The sequence below is a fragment of the Canis lupus genome, chromosome 15, assembly GCF_048164855.1.
Source record: "Canis lupus baileyi chromosome 15, mCanLup2.hap1, whole genome shotgun sequence".
In the NCBI taxonomy this organism is placed as follows: Eukaryota; Metazoa; Chordata; class Mammalia; order Carnivora; family Canidae; genus Canis; species Canis lupus.
In genome coordinates this window covers 13,757,490-13,772,718 of record NC_132852.1, presented here as the reverse complement: position 1 = coordinate 13,772,718, position 15,229 = coordinate 13,757,490, and the positions used below count along the sequence as shown (strand labels likewise).

General features: G+C 37.7%; 1 protein-coding gene across 11 annotated transcripts in view; it reads right to left on the bottom strand.

Moving 5' to 3' along the window:
* Positions 1-15,229, bottom strand: part of TENM3 (teneurin transmembrane protein 3) — a 604,956-nt gene that overhangs the window by 81,793 nt on the left and 507,934 nt on the right. The window lies entirely within an intron of this gene.

The window sequence follows — 15,229 nt, the reverse complement described above, 5'->3', positions numbered from 1 at the left end:
ATTGCCCAGTAGCCCTTGACTACATGTCAGATGGGACAGTGATGTATCGCATATGTAGTAAATTATGAAACAGAGACTCTTCTAAGATCCTGTTTCTTTTCAGGATTTGTCCTGAACAGCTCTGTTTCTCACAAAAGCTCTGTAGGAACAGGATTAAGACTGAAGTTTTTTACTGTTACCTGTCCATTTAATCTTTCATGAGGTTACAATTAGGCTACACCTTTCCTCTTGAACGAAGGCATAAATACCTCTCTCCCTTCACTCAGAACAGAGACGTAATATATTCTTAATAAGCCTGAAATCTTCTTGCTTTGTCAAAACTCATACATCTTTAATGACCTAAAATTGCTTTTCAAAGATGCTTATGTTGATTATTTTTCATTACTGACACATGCAAGTGGTAGCAGAACTCCTAACAGAATGATTTAAACTATAACTTCCAGTTGAGCCACTCAGGTCTGGGAGTTTTGTCATGTGCATAAACAAAACCATAAATGCTTCTGACACATCGGTACTGTGGATACAAAAGGATTCTTCATGTTGCCACAGGATTCCATTAGAGGCTTTTGAATTGCATTTAAAAATAAGTGTGTTTATAACTAATTGACAATATATTGCAGGGGAAATTAAGGTGAAGAAGAAACACTTAGATACTACCCTGAAATTATAACTTAATGAAAATAATCATATTTTCAAACATTAAAATAAAATTGTGCCATTGTATAACATCATTCATATGATTTCTTACTAGTCCCTTCCAGACATTATATAACCTAGTAGAGGTTCGTAAGAGCTCAACTGATGATCTAAATATACACTAAGTGCCTTTAAAAATTCTGAAGTTTCTGATTCAGACAGGGTAGTATTTTTGAAGGAATTCTTAATTTCTAAAAATGAACCACACTGCTCATAGTTGGAGAGTCTTGCTTTTACATAGGGTCTACTTCAGTTAACACAACCAAAATACGGAATGGAACTAATTCTGACCTGGATTAGTAGTTTTAAAGGAGGAATGGATTATTTCTAATCCAGCCAATGCCCTTATTTTAGCAAACAGAATCAATTGTGCAAAACCGTGGACTGATTACAGGTAAAGGGAGGTTTGTCATTGGGTCAAAAGAACAAAAGTGGAGATGAAATCAGCAAATATATTTAAAATATGTGGCAGGTCAAAATTTATATAACACTTCAAATATTAAAAATATTGAACACAAATGTTGCAAACAGTTAAAACCAACTATAAGAACAGGATCTGTACTGAGAAAGATACCAAGATTTGTCATTCGCATTTTATATCATATGAGGGAATAATGTGAGGCTGGTAGCTTCAAAACAAGAGAGAAAGGGTAAAAACCACCACGTATATTTTGTCCTCGAAGATTAAAATTTCTGACAATACCACAAAAGCCTTGTTCTCAGTAATACGATGCTAAAAGGAGATGTCGATATGTGAGGTTCAAATAATTATTAAAAATAATAATTGCAACAATAAAAACATCATTATATAAACCACTACAGGAAATTATCAGAAAAATGCAGGCATGTTGTAAGAAGCCATTAGGAACAATAATCATAAAAATAATACAGTATATTTAAAAATTAATATACCTAACAGGCTGAAATGCACATTAAATCGCAAAAAAAATTTCTTTGAAAACTAATGAGTGTGTTCTGACACTAAAACAAAGCCCTTCCTATTAGATCTACTCACAAAAGTTTTAAATTTGCTTTATAGAAGAAAACTCTTATAAACATGAGTGCTAGACATATAAAATGGAATGCCTTAAAAAGCTATTCTCTAGTAAAATGTTGTATTTCATAAAACACTTTCCCTGGAGTTTCAATTATTTATCTTTAAAAAAACCCATGTGAGACAGAGAAGGTGAGTATTATTACCATATTTCTTGTAAGACACTGATTCTCATATCTCTGAGTAAAGTGGTGAGAGTTACCGATTCTCCCCCCAGAAATACATGCATGCTCACAGACACAAAATGCTGTCTGATTTCAGCTCTTCCGTGAGCTCTGGTCCCATAAATTGCAGACTGTGAACACCTGGCTGATGTATTAATGGTCCCCCGAAATTTCTAACTCTGATCCGGGTCTCTTTGTCCTGGTTCAGACCAGATTTAGAAGAATGCAGGGGACAGGCCTAAAGTACCCTGATCCCAGCTCTGCTCCCTGAAAATAAGAAAGGCTTACTTGGCATCAGACACTGCTCTAAGCACTCTGTATTAGACTCTCCCTTAATCTTCCTCACAACTCTAGGAGAATGGGATAGAGTGCAGGTGAGTGTCTTTTAACTGTCAGAGCTAATTCCTGGTCTGTGTTATCTCTCTACTGTCTTTCAATTTTCACTCAGATACACAGTCCTCTCTAGAACATAACAAATGAAATGACTGATCGGTTTTCAAGCCCATGTGTTGGAAGTCTGTGGTCTACTTGCTGATTCAGATGGGCAAAGATTTGGTGGAACTATAGATGTGAAAGAAAGGTCTGGATCATCAGAGTATTTTTATTCCATGAGTAGCCCATAGACCTCCAGTGTCACCAAAGCAAATGAGCTGTACTGTATCCTTTTCACACACTCCCCTCTAGATGTTTCTCTTTAAAAAGAATTATTTCTTTTGTCAAAGCTCCTAATAGCCATATTTTCACCTTCTGTGTCTTAGGGAAGATCGGTGGAGGTGGAGACAATCAATGATCTACTTTTGTCTGTACCCCATAGTAATGACCTGGAGTCTCAGGTCCTGTAGGAGGGGCTCATATTTACTCTTGTAGTCAGTTTTTAACACCTAATATATACACTAGAAACAAAGAGCAACTTTTTGCAAATTCTACCTATGTGTTGTTGCCTCATCTGCCGATCTATCAAAATCATGGGCACCCACCTCCCTCCATTTCTTTCAGTTATCTGATTCTCCCTTTTTTCTCACTGAGTCCTTGTCAGGGAAGAAGTCTAGGAGTATGAACACTGGAGTAAATGTAAAAAGAGAAGAGGAGAATCAAGAACTAGTTATAATCACTTCATTAGGAGATTCCATAAGAACACAAGACATATGGGCTGGGGGGTGTGAATCTTCTCCATTAGAAATGTAAACTCTGGGGGAGCCTGGGTGGCTCAGTGGTTTGGCGCCGCCTTCGGCCCAGGGCCTGATCCTGGAGACCCGGGATGGAGTCCCACATCGGACTCCCTGCGTGGAGCCTGCTTCTCCCTCTGTCTGTGTGTCTCTCTCTGTCTCTCATGAATAAATAAATAAAATCTTAAAAAAAAAAAAAAGAAATGTAAACTCTAAGGCCATGCTAATCTGCCTTCCCATTGCCTGGCTCATGGGAAACTCTTAGTATCCGAATAAAATGATTAAGTGTACTTCTTATGGTGGTTCTAGTAGGTCTTACATGTGTTTGCAGCCTTTGAAGAAACTCTATGAATAATACAGAGGCTACTTTTTGAGAAACATATGTGAGCAATACATTTCCAAATCCTGCCTTTCTCCTTCATCCATCTGTTCCTCTCCCCTCTTCCAATCCATCCATCCAAACTACATACAATAATATTAACAGTAACTACCATTCACTACTCCTTCTGAGTGTGGAAAACTACGCTAAGCATTTCACATGAGATGCCTTAATGTTCACCACTGTACGGGCAATAGTTAACTTCTGTTATCTTCCTTAGTTCACCAATGAAGAAACTGAGGTCGAGTGAAGTAACTTTCTCAAGGTCAAAATGCTAGCAAGAAGCAAAGCTAAAATTCCAACCATGTAGTCTGTGGCCAAAGTCCATGAACGTAATAAATCAGCTATATTCACAATTCAGAAGAATCAGAACTTCGTACCAGTGTAAGGTAGTCTAGAAGCATCATCTGGTTTTGGAATGCTCAATAAATTTACTTGAATGAAAAAATACGATGAAAAAAAAAAACATTTTAATTCAACACTGACAATCAAAGGGAGAAACCAGGAAGTAAGATTAAAATCTAAACTAATTTGAAATATTAACCTACTGGACAAACCTTCATAAATGAGCGTACCTTATGCAGGATAAAGAAAGCTTTCTGATAAGCATTGTGGTAGCATGATCTAAAAGCCCAAAGCTCAGAAAGCCAACTGGCAAGATATTAAAACAGAGGGAGAAACCCAAGAAGAAATGATGAAAACAAGTGAGTTTGAAAAAGAAAAGAAGTAGTTCAGTGAAGGTATAACTTCTGTGCAGGAAATCTTTTGAGTGGTAGTCCCAAAGAAGGCTGCTCTGCTTCGGGGGAAGAACTGGGATATTTGGAGGTCTACCCAGAATGGCACTGATGCCAAATTTGCTGTCCTTTTACTGTCAAAAGGATTTTTGAAAACACAAAGAAGAAACCAAGGCAAACCAAGGCGGTTGTTTATACAGGAGACAGCTCACAAGGGAAAAATACAAACAGTTTGTGTATACACAGCTGCTGATGTACATAGTCACAAAACATTCGGATTCATTCTACTGTCCACAATATGCTTGGCTGAATCATCTTAACTCGGTTACAGCATTTTCACTGGGCCACTGAGTTGACTCCTAGGTAGAGCCTAGACGCAGACAAATAGCACAAAGTCCAGAAGCTGGAAATATTTCTCAGTTTAATTACAACAATAAAATCTTAGGGGCCCGTCTTCAAAAGAGGATAATTCAATCAGATGAGTACATAATAAAACATAGACATATTCCTCACTATGGCAATGACTGCAATGTCCTTGGAATCGAGGACAAATTTTTATTTAGCATTGTGTGTTGCCTCATACTTTGTAACACAGACTTAAAAAATGATTCGCATTAGTATCTCGTTAAAGTTGTAAGTAGGTATCATTCTTAGATTATTCACTACCAGTTCCTGTAGGATGACAGAAAAGCACCAGTCTGCAAATAAGTGCATATTAAATCCATTTATTCCAATCAGTAGCTGTTTAAATCAGTGTGCAAGCTGCACACCCATTGGTTTGCTGTTCCTTAATTGGTACACACTGCCAATTATTTATTACCTTGTCAGAAAGGATTGTGGCAATGGTACCATTTTAAATATCAGAAAACAATTTATTCGGACCCTCTTCACTTTGTTCTCCCTCACCATAAAATTCTCATTCTAAGATTAGGATAAAATAAAACATCACAAATATTTTATCCTGTTTAGAAGAGTCACTTAATTTGAATTTTAACAACTAGAAAGTGAGGCCGTGCCAGTAAAGAAAAGCAGTTTGTGTATGTGTGTGTCCACGCACATGTGTGCAACGTGTTTGAAAAAGCTTTTGCTCCCCTAAAATTGGCAATACATTATTGAAAACCCGTTTCCAAATAAATTGTTTTTGAGACTTTATATATTTTGTTCTTTTTTTACAGATAGGAAATTTGGTGAACAAATTATCTGTACAAATACACTGCTTCTTACATGCACCCCACTGCAACAAAATGCCATTATTTTGGTTTGGAACACTACACTAAGACATTCCAAGAGAGGGAGATAGTATTTTCTTCATTTAAATCAGTCCAGAAACAAAGAGATTCCATGGAAAAGGTGCTATGAGATAAACCAAATTTCATAAAGTCTGCATTGCTGGAAAAGTGCCATGATAAGCTGCAAAGCTTTGTAAAGATAACTGATAGAAAAATATTTGATATTTTCCTTCAGTTTAGAATTTTGTGCCTTACTGTGGACTACATCTACATAATGGAAGCACCAGGGGAAATCTGAGAATGCAGACAGCACACTCATGGATGCTGGCATGTGCAACTTGGCATGTACGTCTCTTTTGCCTGTGCAGAGAGATGAGTATGGTTCAGCATGTGATGCATGGGTTCTGTGGTCTTTGCACATGCGTGATTTCATCCACTGGACCGCATATATAAACACGTCAGTAGCACATGTCTCCTTTGAGATTTGTACCCCCTGTTTGAGCTCACTGAATACCATACGCAAACCATATTTTCTTAGGATTTCCTAGATTTAAAAATAATCAGGTCCACTTCAAACACCCCGATTTAGGAACCAAACTATTGGGTGACAGCTCTTAACAATAATAAATAAAAATTGTAATGCAAACATTTTTTTAACACTAAATGAGTATTTGGATCTTTCGTTGGTACAACGAACTTTGTTATGACAATGATTAAAGTGATACCTGTGTAGTACTAACAAGTCTAGTGGCAAGAAACCATAAAAATAATCTGCCGATATGATATGGTCAATATCAACAAATATGATTTCTGGCCTGCCATCATTACTTTTGCTTCTGCATAAAATTTAATATTTAAGAAAAATTTATAGAGTAAGACTTGTAAATAATTAAGTACAACATTTCACGTCTTCCTTTTATTAGTTTTCTTGAAGATACCAGAGAAGGCAATAAACATAGCTGAACAATCTTGAACTCACGTAGGATAAACTGTAATTTATTTGGGGAAAATCACAGATAACTGGCTCTTTTCAAAGGCGACTTACAGAGAGAGATGGAAATTTTTCTTTATTTGTTGGTGAGAGAAGAGTGTGTGCAGATGTTTACTACTTGCATTTTGAGTACTGCATTTTGCTTGACATTAGTTACATGTCATCTACATGCTGAGTGTTTTTCTCTGGTCAATGCCTATACATAGTTTTCAGCCTACTAATTTCAGCTGAGAAAAGAACTGGAAATAAGTTTAAAATTTGGAAGGAGGTATATGAAGTTTTCAATTAATAATTTACAATTTTCTTAAATCTTTCACAGTATCAATTAATTTTCCTCAAGCTGTTTTTTTGTTGCTGCCATTGTTACTTTTATTTTGGCAAATCATGGGTCCTATTGTCAGCTATAATTTAGATTTTACTGAATAAAAGAAGTGACACTTTATTATTGAGACATCACTGACATTATTACTGCACCAATTTCTATGAAAATTCAATCTTTTGTGACAGATTCATAGATATTAATTTCTCTTTATCACAGAAGAAAATTAATTTTTGCCTCTTCCCCTATACACATGTGTGCCAAAACAATTTAAAAGGAGACACCACAGTCTAGTGCTTAAAAGTATGGGCTTGGGAATGGCTCCTGTGCACTCAGGTTCTTACTTACTAGCTGTGTAGCCATAAAAAAAATTACATAACTCTCTGAGCCCGAGTCCCTCCAATGGAGATTTTATTTTATTTTTTTAAAATATTTTTATTTATTTTAGATAGAGAGATAGAGTGGGTGGACTTGTGATTGGGGGGAGGGGCAGAGGAAGAGGGAGAGAGATTCCTCAAGCTGACTCCCTACTGAGGCCGACCCAGGGCTAGATTCCAGGACCCTGAGATCATGATATGATGGAAATCAAGAGAGTGCAGTAAGGCATTGGTACCCTTTAAAAGACTACGAAGAATGAAAAAAAATCTAACTTTAATTGAAGGAGCCTGGAATTGCCAATGATTTGTTTCCAAAGCCGTGAGGGCTTCTCCACCCCAGTAATGTCAAGATAAACCCCCTTTTTCTCTACCTCCTCCAGGAAGTCTCCCTTTAATGGGAACATTCTTTATATGAACTGGCTAATTCCCAGAGTGGCAATAACTCTACTCTTCTGCCAGAAGTTTTCTTCTTTTTTGTCTCACATAAACCCTCTGCTGGCATAGATGCACAATTCCCAATCAAAATGTGATTCAGCTTTTTGGAATAAAGAGCACATCACAACTTGTCCTTATGTATTTTGTGTTCACCACAAGTGACTGTATTTGAGCAAGGTAAGTCAATATTTTCTAAAGGCATAAAAATACCTGTATAAATACAAGTCACTTTTACAGGAACTCCTTGGAAATGAAGACATACATAAAATATCCTATTTTACGTGCATACCTCTATCCTTATATAGCAATTTCGCTGAAAAATTTTCATTTTGTTCTTCATCATAAAATGTACTGAGCAGACATGATGGAATATATGTTGCTAACTTTTTGCAGCAGAACAACATTAAGTTTGCATGTCACTATTCTTAAGTACAGGAGGAAATCCACTCTCAGCGGAGCAAGCTCTCCCAATAGTTTGTAGAGTCACTATGGGTGGTATGATGGCACATGCAATCATAACAGACACACATGTAGCCTTTTACTATGTGGCTTGTACCTACACTGGTCACAGTTCAGAGAATAATGCTTTTGGGGGTAGTGAAGAGTTAGGATATGTGTAATAACCATATAGAAACTTCTCTCTGTTTTTTTTTTTATGGCAGGTGCACCATGATTTTTTTCTCTGCATACACCAATGTACTTGGAGTGGATTACTCACATGCATAATAATCACTCCTGGGGACTCATCTTAAAAGCCAAGAGTAGGGAGTGTATGTGAAAAGCATTATTTTACCCTTCATTGTTCATGGGGGGACTAATTAATGAATACCTAATGCCATTAATTCACAATTAGATCACTTATGTTTAACCACATGCTTTCTATGCATACATATATAAATATTAATTTTGAATAGAATGATAATCATTCAGCACCATAACAATTAAACAGCTGTAACCTGTCTCATGTGTTAAGTGATGGAGCTGCAGGCAAGCTCCGTAAGCAGATGGTCTTACCCACCCATGCTCAATGTTAAAGACTTTTTAAAAAAAGAGGTGTTGACAAATCAGAACAAGTAGGCATAGTTCTAATGCAAATCGGCCAATTTGCAATGTAGATTACCCTAAAAACTAATTTGGTGTACAGGAAAAAATTAAGCTCTGTTGTTAAAGGAAGACATTATATTACATTTGGATATAGTAGATTCCCCACCAACATAATTATTTGCTAATTTCATTCAACCAACAGAGTTTAATGGAAAAGCAGCTGGCAAAGTATTCATATTTATGGACTTCCTTTGACTGCTCCTTAATTTATCCAAGGCACATGTCGGCTAAACCCTAGAAATAATAGCCATATTTCAGACAGCTGTTTTCCAGCTTCGCTAAAGAGGCACTCAAAAAGGAGAGGGTCAATGAACCCATCATGAAGAAGAGCAATAGAAAAAAATTGGCTCTAGTCACACCATAATCTGCGAATATAATATGTTAAGTATGAAAAGAGAGAAGAGGCATGTCTTCTCCCAATAGTCTTCTGTATGGGCTAACACCATAAACAAACTTGTATTTTAAAAACCGGTAGGTGGAAGAGGAACTGTTTTAAGATGGAAAAAGGCTATTTTCAACTTGTCACATTCAAGAAATGACAGAGATAAATTCTGCCATTGTGAGGATACTAATGTACAATTGCGGGAAGGAATCATATCCCTTAAACCTGCGGGCTTCAATTCTTTCACTGAATGCAAAATTCTGACTTTTTACGTATTCCTCTTGGGTAGTAGGGACCGCTACATATAATGAACGTTACTTAAAATCTGCATGGACACTTCACTAGCTGTCTGGCTAGTTACCTGGCTTGGTTTTTAAGGAGAACGGACATATTTATAATCTGACACTATTTATAGTCCTTCTCTTCTTTTCTACCATTGTAAAATAGCTGACAACATATTATTTTGCAGCACCTGGTTTCACTCCCAAATGCCTTGGACCTGACCTCTTCAATAAAGCCTTCTGATGAACTTGGCAAGAATTGACAGGAATGTTTTTCATCTTTAGTTCTAGTCAAATTGTATATCCAGTCAATTGAGCTTTAAAACCTCCTGTACACTAGATTTTGGTAGAAATTAACATCTTAGATGGTTTTTAAGAGATGAGAATCAATGGGGTGTTCCAAATGGAAAAAGATACTGTAGTATATTAGTAAAGAAATACAATGGCAGGTGGTTAATAAAACAGTATGATATAAATTTGACATATGACTGGCTTTTATTCAGATATCCTGTCTCTCCATAAACTTTTAAAAGACAATTTAGGGGTGCCTGGGTGGCTCCGTTCATTTGAGTATCTGACTCTTGGTTTCTGCTCAGGTCATGATCTCAGGGTGGCCAGATCAAATCCTACATCTAGGCTCTGTGCTCAGTGGTGAGTCTGCTTGAGTTTCTCTCTTTCCCTCTGCTCTCTCTCTCTTTAAAATAAATAAATTTTAAAAATCCTTAAAAAAAGAATTTAAATTGACCTAAGATGAGAAATGAGGTTTAAAAAAGCAAAAGGGAATTCCTAGGTATGAGTATATTCATACTTAAAAAATATCTGTTTACAGCATTTGACCTTTTAATTGAAAATAACATATTCAAAAGCTTCCTTGGTATAATAATTTATTGTTTCCCTAAGACACAAAGCACCTAGTAAATTATTTAGGGAGACTTAAAAAAACTAGCTAGAAAACCACTAAGTTCACTGTGAAAAATAAACACAAGACAGTGAGAAAGGAAGGAGTCAGTTTGATGAATTCTAAAGAAATCCAGAATATTTCAAAGATCATAAAACAACACAAGCCATCAGCATTGTCTTATATACTGCTCTGATTTGGGAAACATGACAGTGGATTTAATCCTCCATCCACCCCCCCCCCCCCAACATACTGCATCCATAGCTAGTCGCACTCACAGTAAAAGCTGAGTAGGAATCAGCTTAATTTATAGCAGCTGTTGAGACCCAAATTCTATCACAGGAGGGAGATGGGAAGGAAAATCTGTACACAAATAACAGTCATATATAGAATTCATTATGGCATGACTTTAAAATATGTGAAGCATATTTCTTCTAAAGAACTCAAAATTCTCATCCATGTAGGCCACATGTAAATCATCTATATGGAAAGATACATGTTAAATCCAAATATATTCACCCACAAAACAATTACTACTTTCAGAACTGAGTTTTAGAAATTCTAAAAAAAGGTCTCTTTTCCGAAGTATAGAACACATTTAACGTTTCCCAAAAGAGTATAACCATCACCGGGGTTTTGTATCTTGGGGACATCATAACCCTGTGATGGAAAACTGTGACTCCCCTCTAGGCCACTGCCTCTGTTTTATCTGGGGATAAATTACAGCATGAAAGATAGGACACAGCAAAAGGAGGGCTCAAATGCCTGATATCAAGAGTAAAAGTTGTTTATGTCTACAACAATTACTCTTATTCTTAGGGGTAAAAAAAACTTATGTCCAGGGAAACAAATCATCAACATGATGAGAGAACATTTATCAGGACGGCCCTCGGGACTATGATCTTACTGATGGTCACACAGCAAATTGGGTGCAAGAGTTATGTGAAGATTCGAATCCAAATTTTCTTGAGGATTTGTTGGACTGGAGGATCTAATTCTTTTTTTTTTTTTTTAATTTATTTATTCATGATAGACACAGAGAGAGAGAGGCAGAGACACAGGCAGAGGGAGAAGCAGGCTCCATGCACCGGGAGCCCGACGTGGGATTCGATCCCAGGTCTCCAGGATCGCGCCCTGGGTCAAAGGCAGGCGCTAAACCGCTGCGCCACCCAGGGATCCCTGGAGGATCTAATTCTAAAGGGGCTCCAGAGACACTGCGTGACTTATGTGGGCAGGGTAACAAAATAAGGGACGATAGGATGCTACAAAGGTAAAGCTGCGAGGCACTTCATAAAAGTTAGTAAAAGAGTCAAATTTTAACAACTCCAAAGCTTTATAGGATAGCTTTATAATATATAGGTTGTTAAAGTGAGCAGAAATTGACAGTAATTCAAAAATCCTGACACTCAGTATGGAAGACTAACATATGATAGAAACACAGTCAAACTTACTAAAGTTTCACATCTAGACCACTCAAATTCATTTCTTTTTTTTTTTTTTTTAAAGATTATTTATTTTAGAGAGAGAGAAAGAGAAAAGGGAGAGAGCATGTATGCATGTGGCAGGGGGCAGAGGGCACAGTGAGAGGGAGAGAATCCCAAGCCGACTCGATGCTGAGCGCTGAGCCTGATGTGGGGGTTGATCTTAGGACCCTGGGATCATGACCTGAGCCGAAATCAAGAGTCAGATGCTCAGCCACCCAGCGCCCCCACTAAATTCATTTCTGCTGGTTGATGACTCTCTCCTGTAAATAGCTACCAAGCCCAGAGTGAAAGACTACTTGAGCCCGAAGCATGGAGCTGCCACTGTTTGTAGTGCTCGCAGCACCCGGACCCAGCCCACAACTTCATGTCCTTTTATCTGAAATTGGTGCATGTAAAGAAAACAAACTCATACAAAAGAACAACTTACATGGTGAAGAGAAAACCCTCCTGAAGGTTACATAAATTAAAACAGCTAAATAGCTACTGTCACTGCCAACAACATGCACTTCTTCATCAAAATGACACGAAATGGAACATCGCTAAATTAACTAGTAAAATAAGCATCATCTCTGTGATGGTTTTAAAATGATTGTACCTGAGTGAGAGCACCGACAACCTAATAGGGCCTCCACTATTCAGAAAGATCAGGGAGTAGTTTTGCCTCCTTAGAAAACAGGAGATCAAAAGACCTCATTAAAAAAATAGAAAAAACCCGCAGGAGTGCCTGGCTGGCTCAGTCCGTGGAGTGTGTGACTCTTGATCTTGGGGTGGTGAGTTCAAGCCCCATAGTGGAGACTGCTTAAAAGTAGAGATTACTTAAAAAAATAAGTAAAATTTAAAAGCCCAACTCATTCTGATGGGATTACAGATTTAGATTAATGCATCTGAACTGGGAACTGGATGTGTAAGATTAAAATGAAAAAAAAAAAAAAATTGGAGGCCCCAAATGGGCACTAATTTATCTCAAATGGGAAAAACAGACATCTAAAAATCAGCCTGGTTCTCAGAACATGGGTGATACCCAGTGAGCTCTGAGGGGGCTTTCAATGTTCTCTTAGGAATTGCTACGCTGTTTCTCACATGAAATTACTTAGAGTCACTGGGACGGCAGGGCAGAGAGCACCTTGAGAACCTCTTTTTTGCATGTCCCAGGCCCATGGGAGGCTTTCTGGCCTCTCTGGATTTTATTTTTATTTTATTTTTTTGCCTCTCTAGATTTTAATTGCCAACCAAGGCAGCTTAGAAGAACTTCCTTCTACTCCATTGCAGGCCTAGACTCCTGCTGACCAGGCTCCACCATGTTTGACAGATGACGTGGCATTCCTCTCCACACCGTCAGGGCCTTAGCAAGCAAAGGGAGGAGCAGTTCTGGTAACCGGCATGCACTCCTGCCTTTCTGTTGGCTTGTTCCTCCACATGCAGAGAAGAATCCATCACTGTCAACTTTTCATGAATTTCTGTTCCCAACAATCACAGTAACAATAAGTAATATCCAAACGGTGTTTACTTGGGCCAAGTACTGCTCTAAGTGCTTGATGGTTGATGTTGTGTCATACTCTCAGGGACTCTCTAAAGCTGTACTGTTTTATAGATGAGGAATGCAGCACAGAGAGCTTAAGTGATTTCTCGAAGATCACACAGCTATCAAGTAATAGAGCTGGGAACAGAGGCAGATCCAGGTTTTGAGGGGTCTGAAATTATACAATGCAGGGAGCCCCCATTAAGAAAAAAAATCAAATCATGAATATGAAATTAGGTATTAAGTGAGGAGTTATTTAGAATAAGAAATCACAGGAAATTATTTTTTGAGCTCATAAACACCACAAATGTCAGGAAAGCACATAACCTTTTTTATTAAGTGCCTGACATGCCTCTAATAAACATTTTTGGGTTATATTTACTTTTTCATTGCTTCTTTATTAGACAATGACTTTGTAATGTTTTCTAGAGAGAGAAAGCAACAATAATTCAGTCTTTATTCAATGTGATTGTTTAATATAGTTTTCATTATGGATAGTTTAGAGAAGTTTCATTTGGCCTCAAAATGCGTTATTATGAATGCCATGTAAATTTCTGGCATTATTGCTAAGCTGGGAAGACTTTATTACGTAATAAATGAATCTTAAATACTCTGAATTGATGACATTCATTAACAACTTTGTTGTGATATCCTCATAGAATATTATGAGATTTTTATAATTTCACTCATGTGGAATTTAAGAAACAAAACAGATGAACACAGGGGAAGGGAGAATAAAAGAGAGGGAGGCAAACCATAGAGACTCTTAACTCTAGAGAACAAACTGAGGGTTGCAGGAGGGAAAGTGGGTGGGGGATGAGCTAGATGGGTGATGGATGCTAAGGAGGACACTTGTGATGAGCACCTGGTGTTGTATGTATGTGATGAATCACTAAATTTTATTCCTGAAACCAGTATCATACTATGTATGTAACTAACTGGAATTTAAATAAAAACTTGAAACAAAAACAAACACAAAAGAATATTATGAGTTTTCCATTATCTTTGTCAATATCAGTATTTCATGTCACATAAACAAGAAATCTTTTTCTGCTATGTTTATACATTCAGGGATACACTGAGATGCACAGCACGTGTGACTTCACACCCTGATGAACTCAATTTTGCAACACTGCTTATAGGTTTATGCCCTAAAAATGCAAGAACGCTGATAAACTGCTCCGAAAAGAAATAGCCCTCCGAGAGAGAATTATGGCAAGTTTATAATTACATAAGTTCCATTATCAAGTACATTTGTGACCGGCGAAAACTTCCCTTTTGAGGAGGCATTTTACAATATATTTGATGACAGGAGGAATCTGCCACAGACTAACTTCTTTTTCCATACATTTCAAACCTTATTTCTCCTCCACTACCTATTTCCCCCTGGTGCAGGGCTCCGCAGGACAACTCCAAAGCTTCATATCATCTCTGACCCTGTACTTTCTTGTCACTAGGTGAGTCAGCAGGTGGTAGGAATGTTCCTGGATGGCTAGCAATAACAACCACAGACAGCAATGATTTCACACCTCATAAATATATCCAATTAAATCTAAACTAAATGTATCCCCAGCTCAAAGTCTCCATAGCTGAATCCTCAAAGTGCCCATAGTCACGCCAGTACCATCCTATACAAGGAAAGACGTGATGGAAAATAAGTTGAAGTGGAAAAAGATGAAGGTCCTAACTGATTTGCAAGTTTTAGATGAACATGTAACCATATAAACCCACGGGCCCCTTGCAAGATCTCAGAAGGGCCTGTACAAGTGAGATGCTCCAGCTTCTCTCTGATGCTTTGGCCTTACCAGTTTCATGATAGATATGTCACTGGACCCGCCAGGGACCCGGACAGGTGGCACTGAAGACCCCCTTTTTAACGACTATATCACTCTGACAGATGTGTGGCCACCAAACGTCTCCCAGAACACTCACTTGCGGGTGTGATGTGGTCGCCTGTATCCGTTTAACGGGGACTTACAGAGTTTCAATGAAAGTATAAAAAGATAGTTTTAAATTT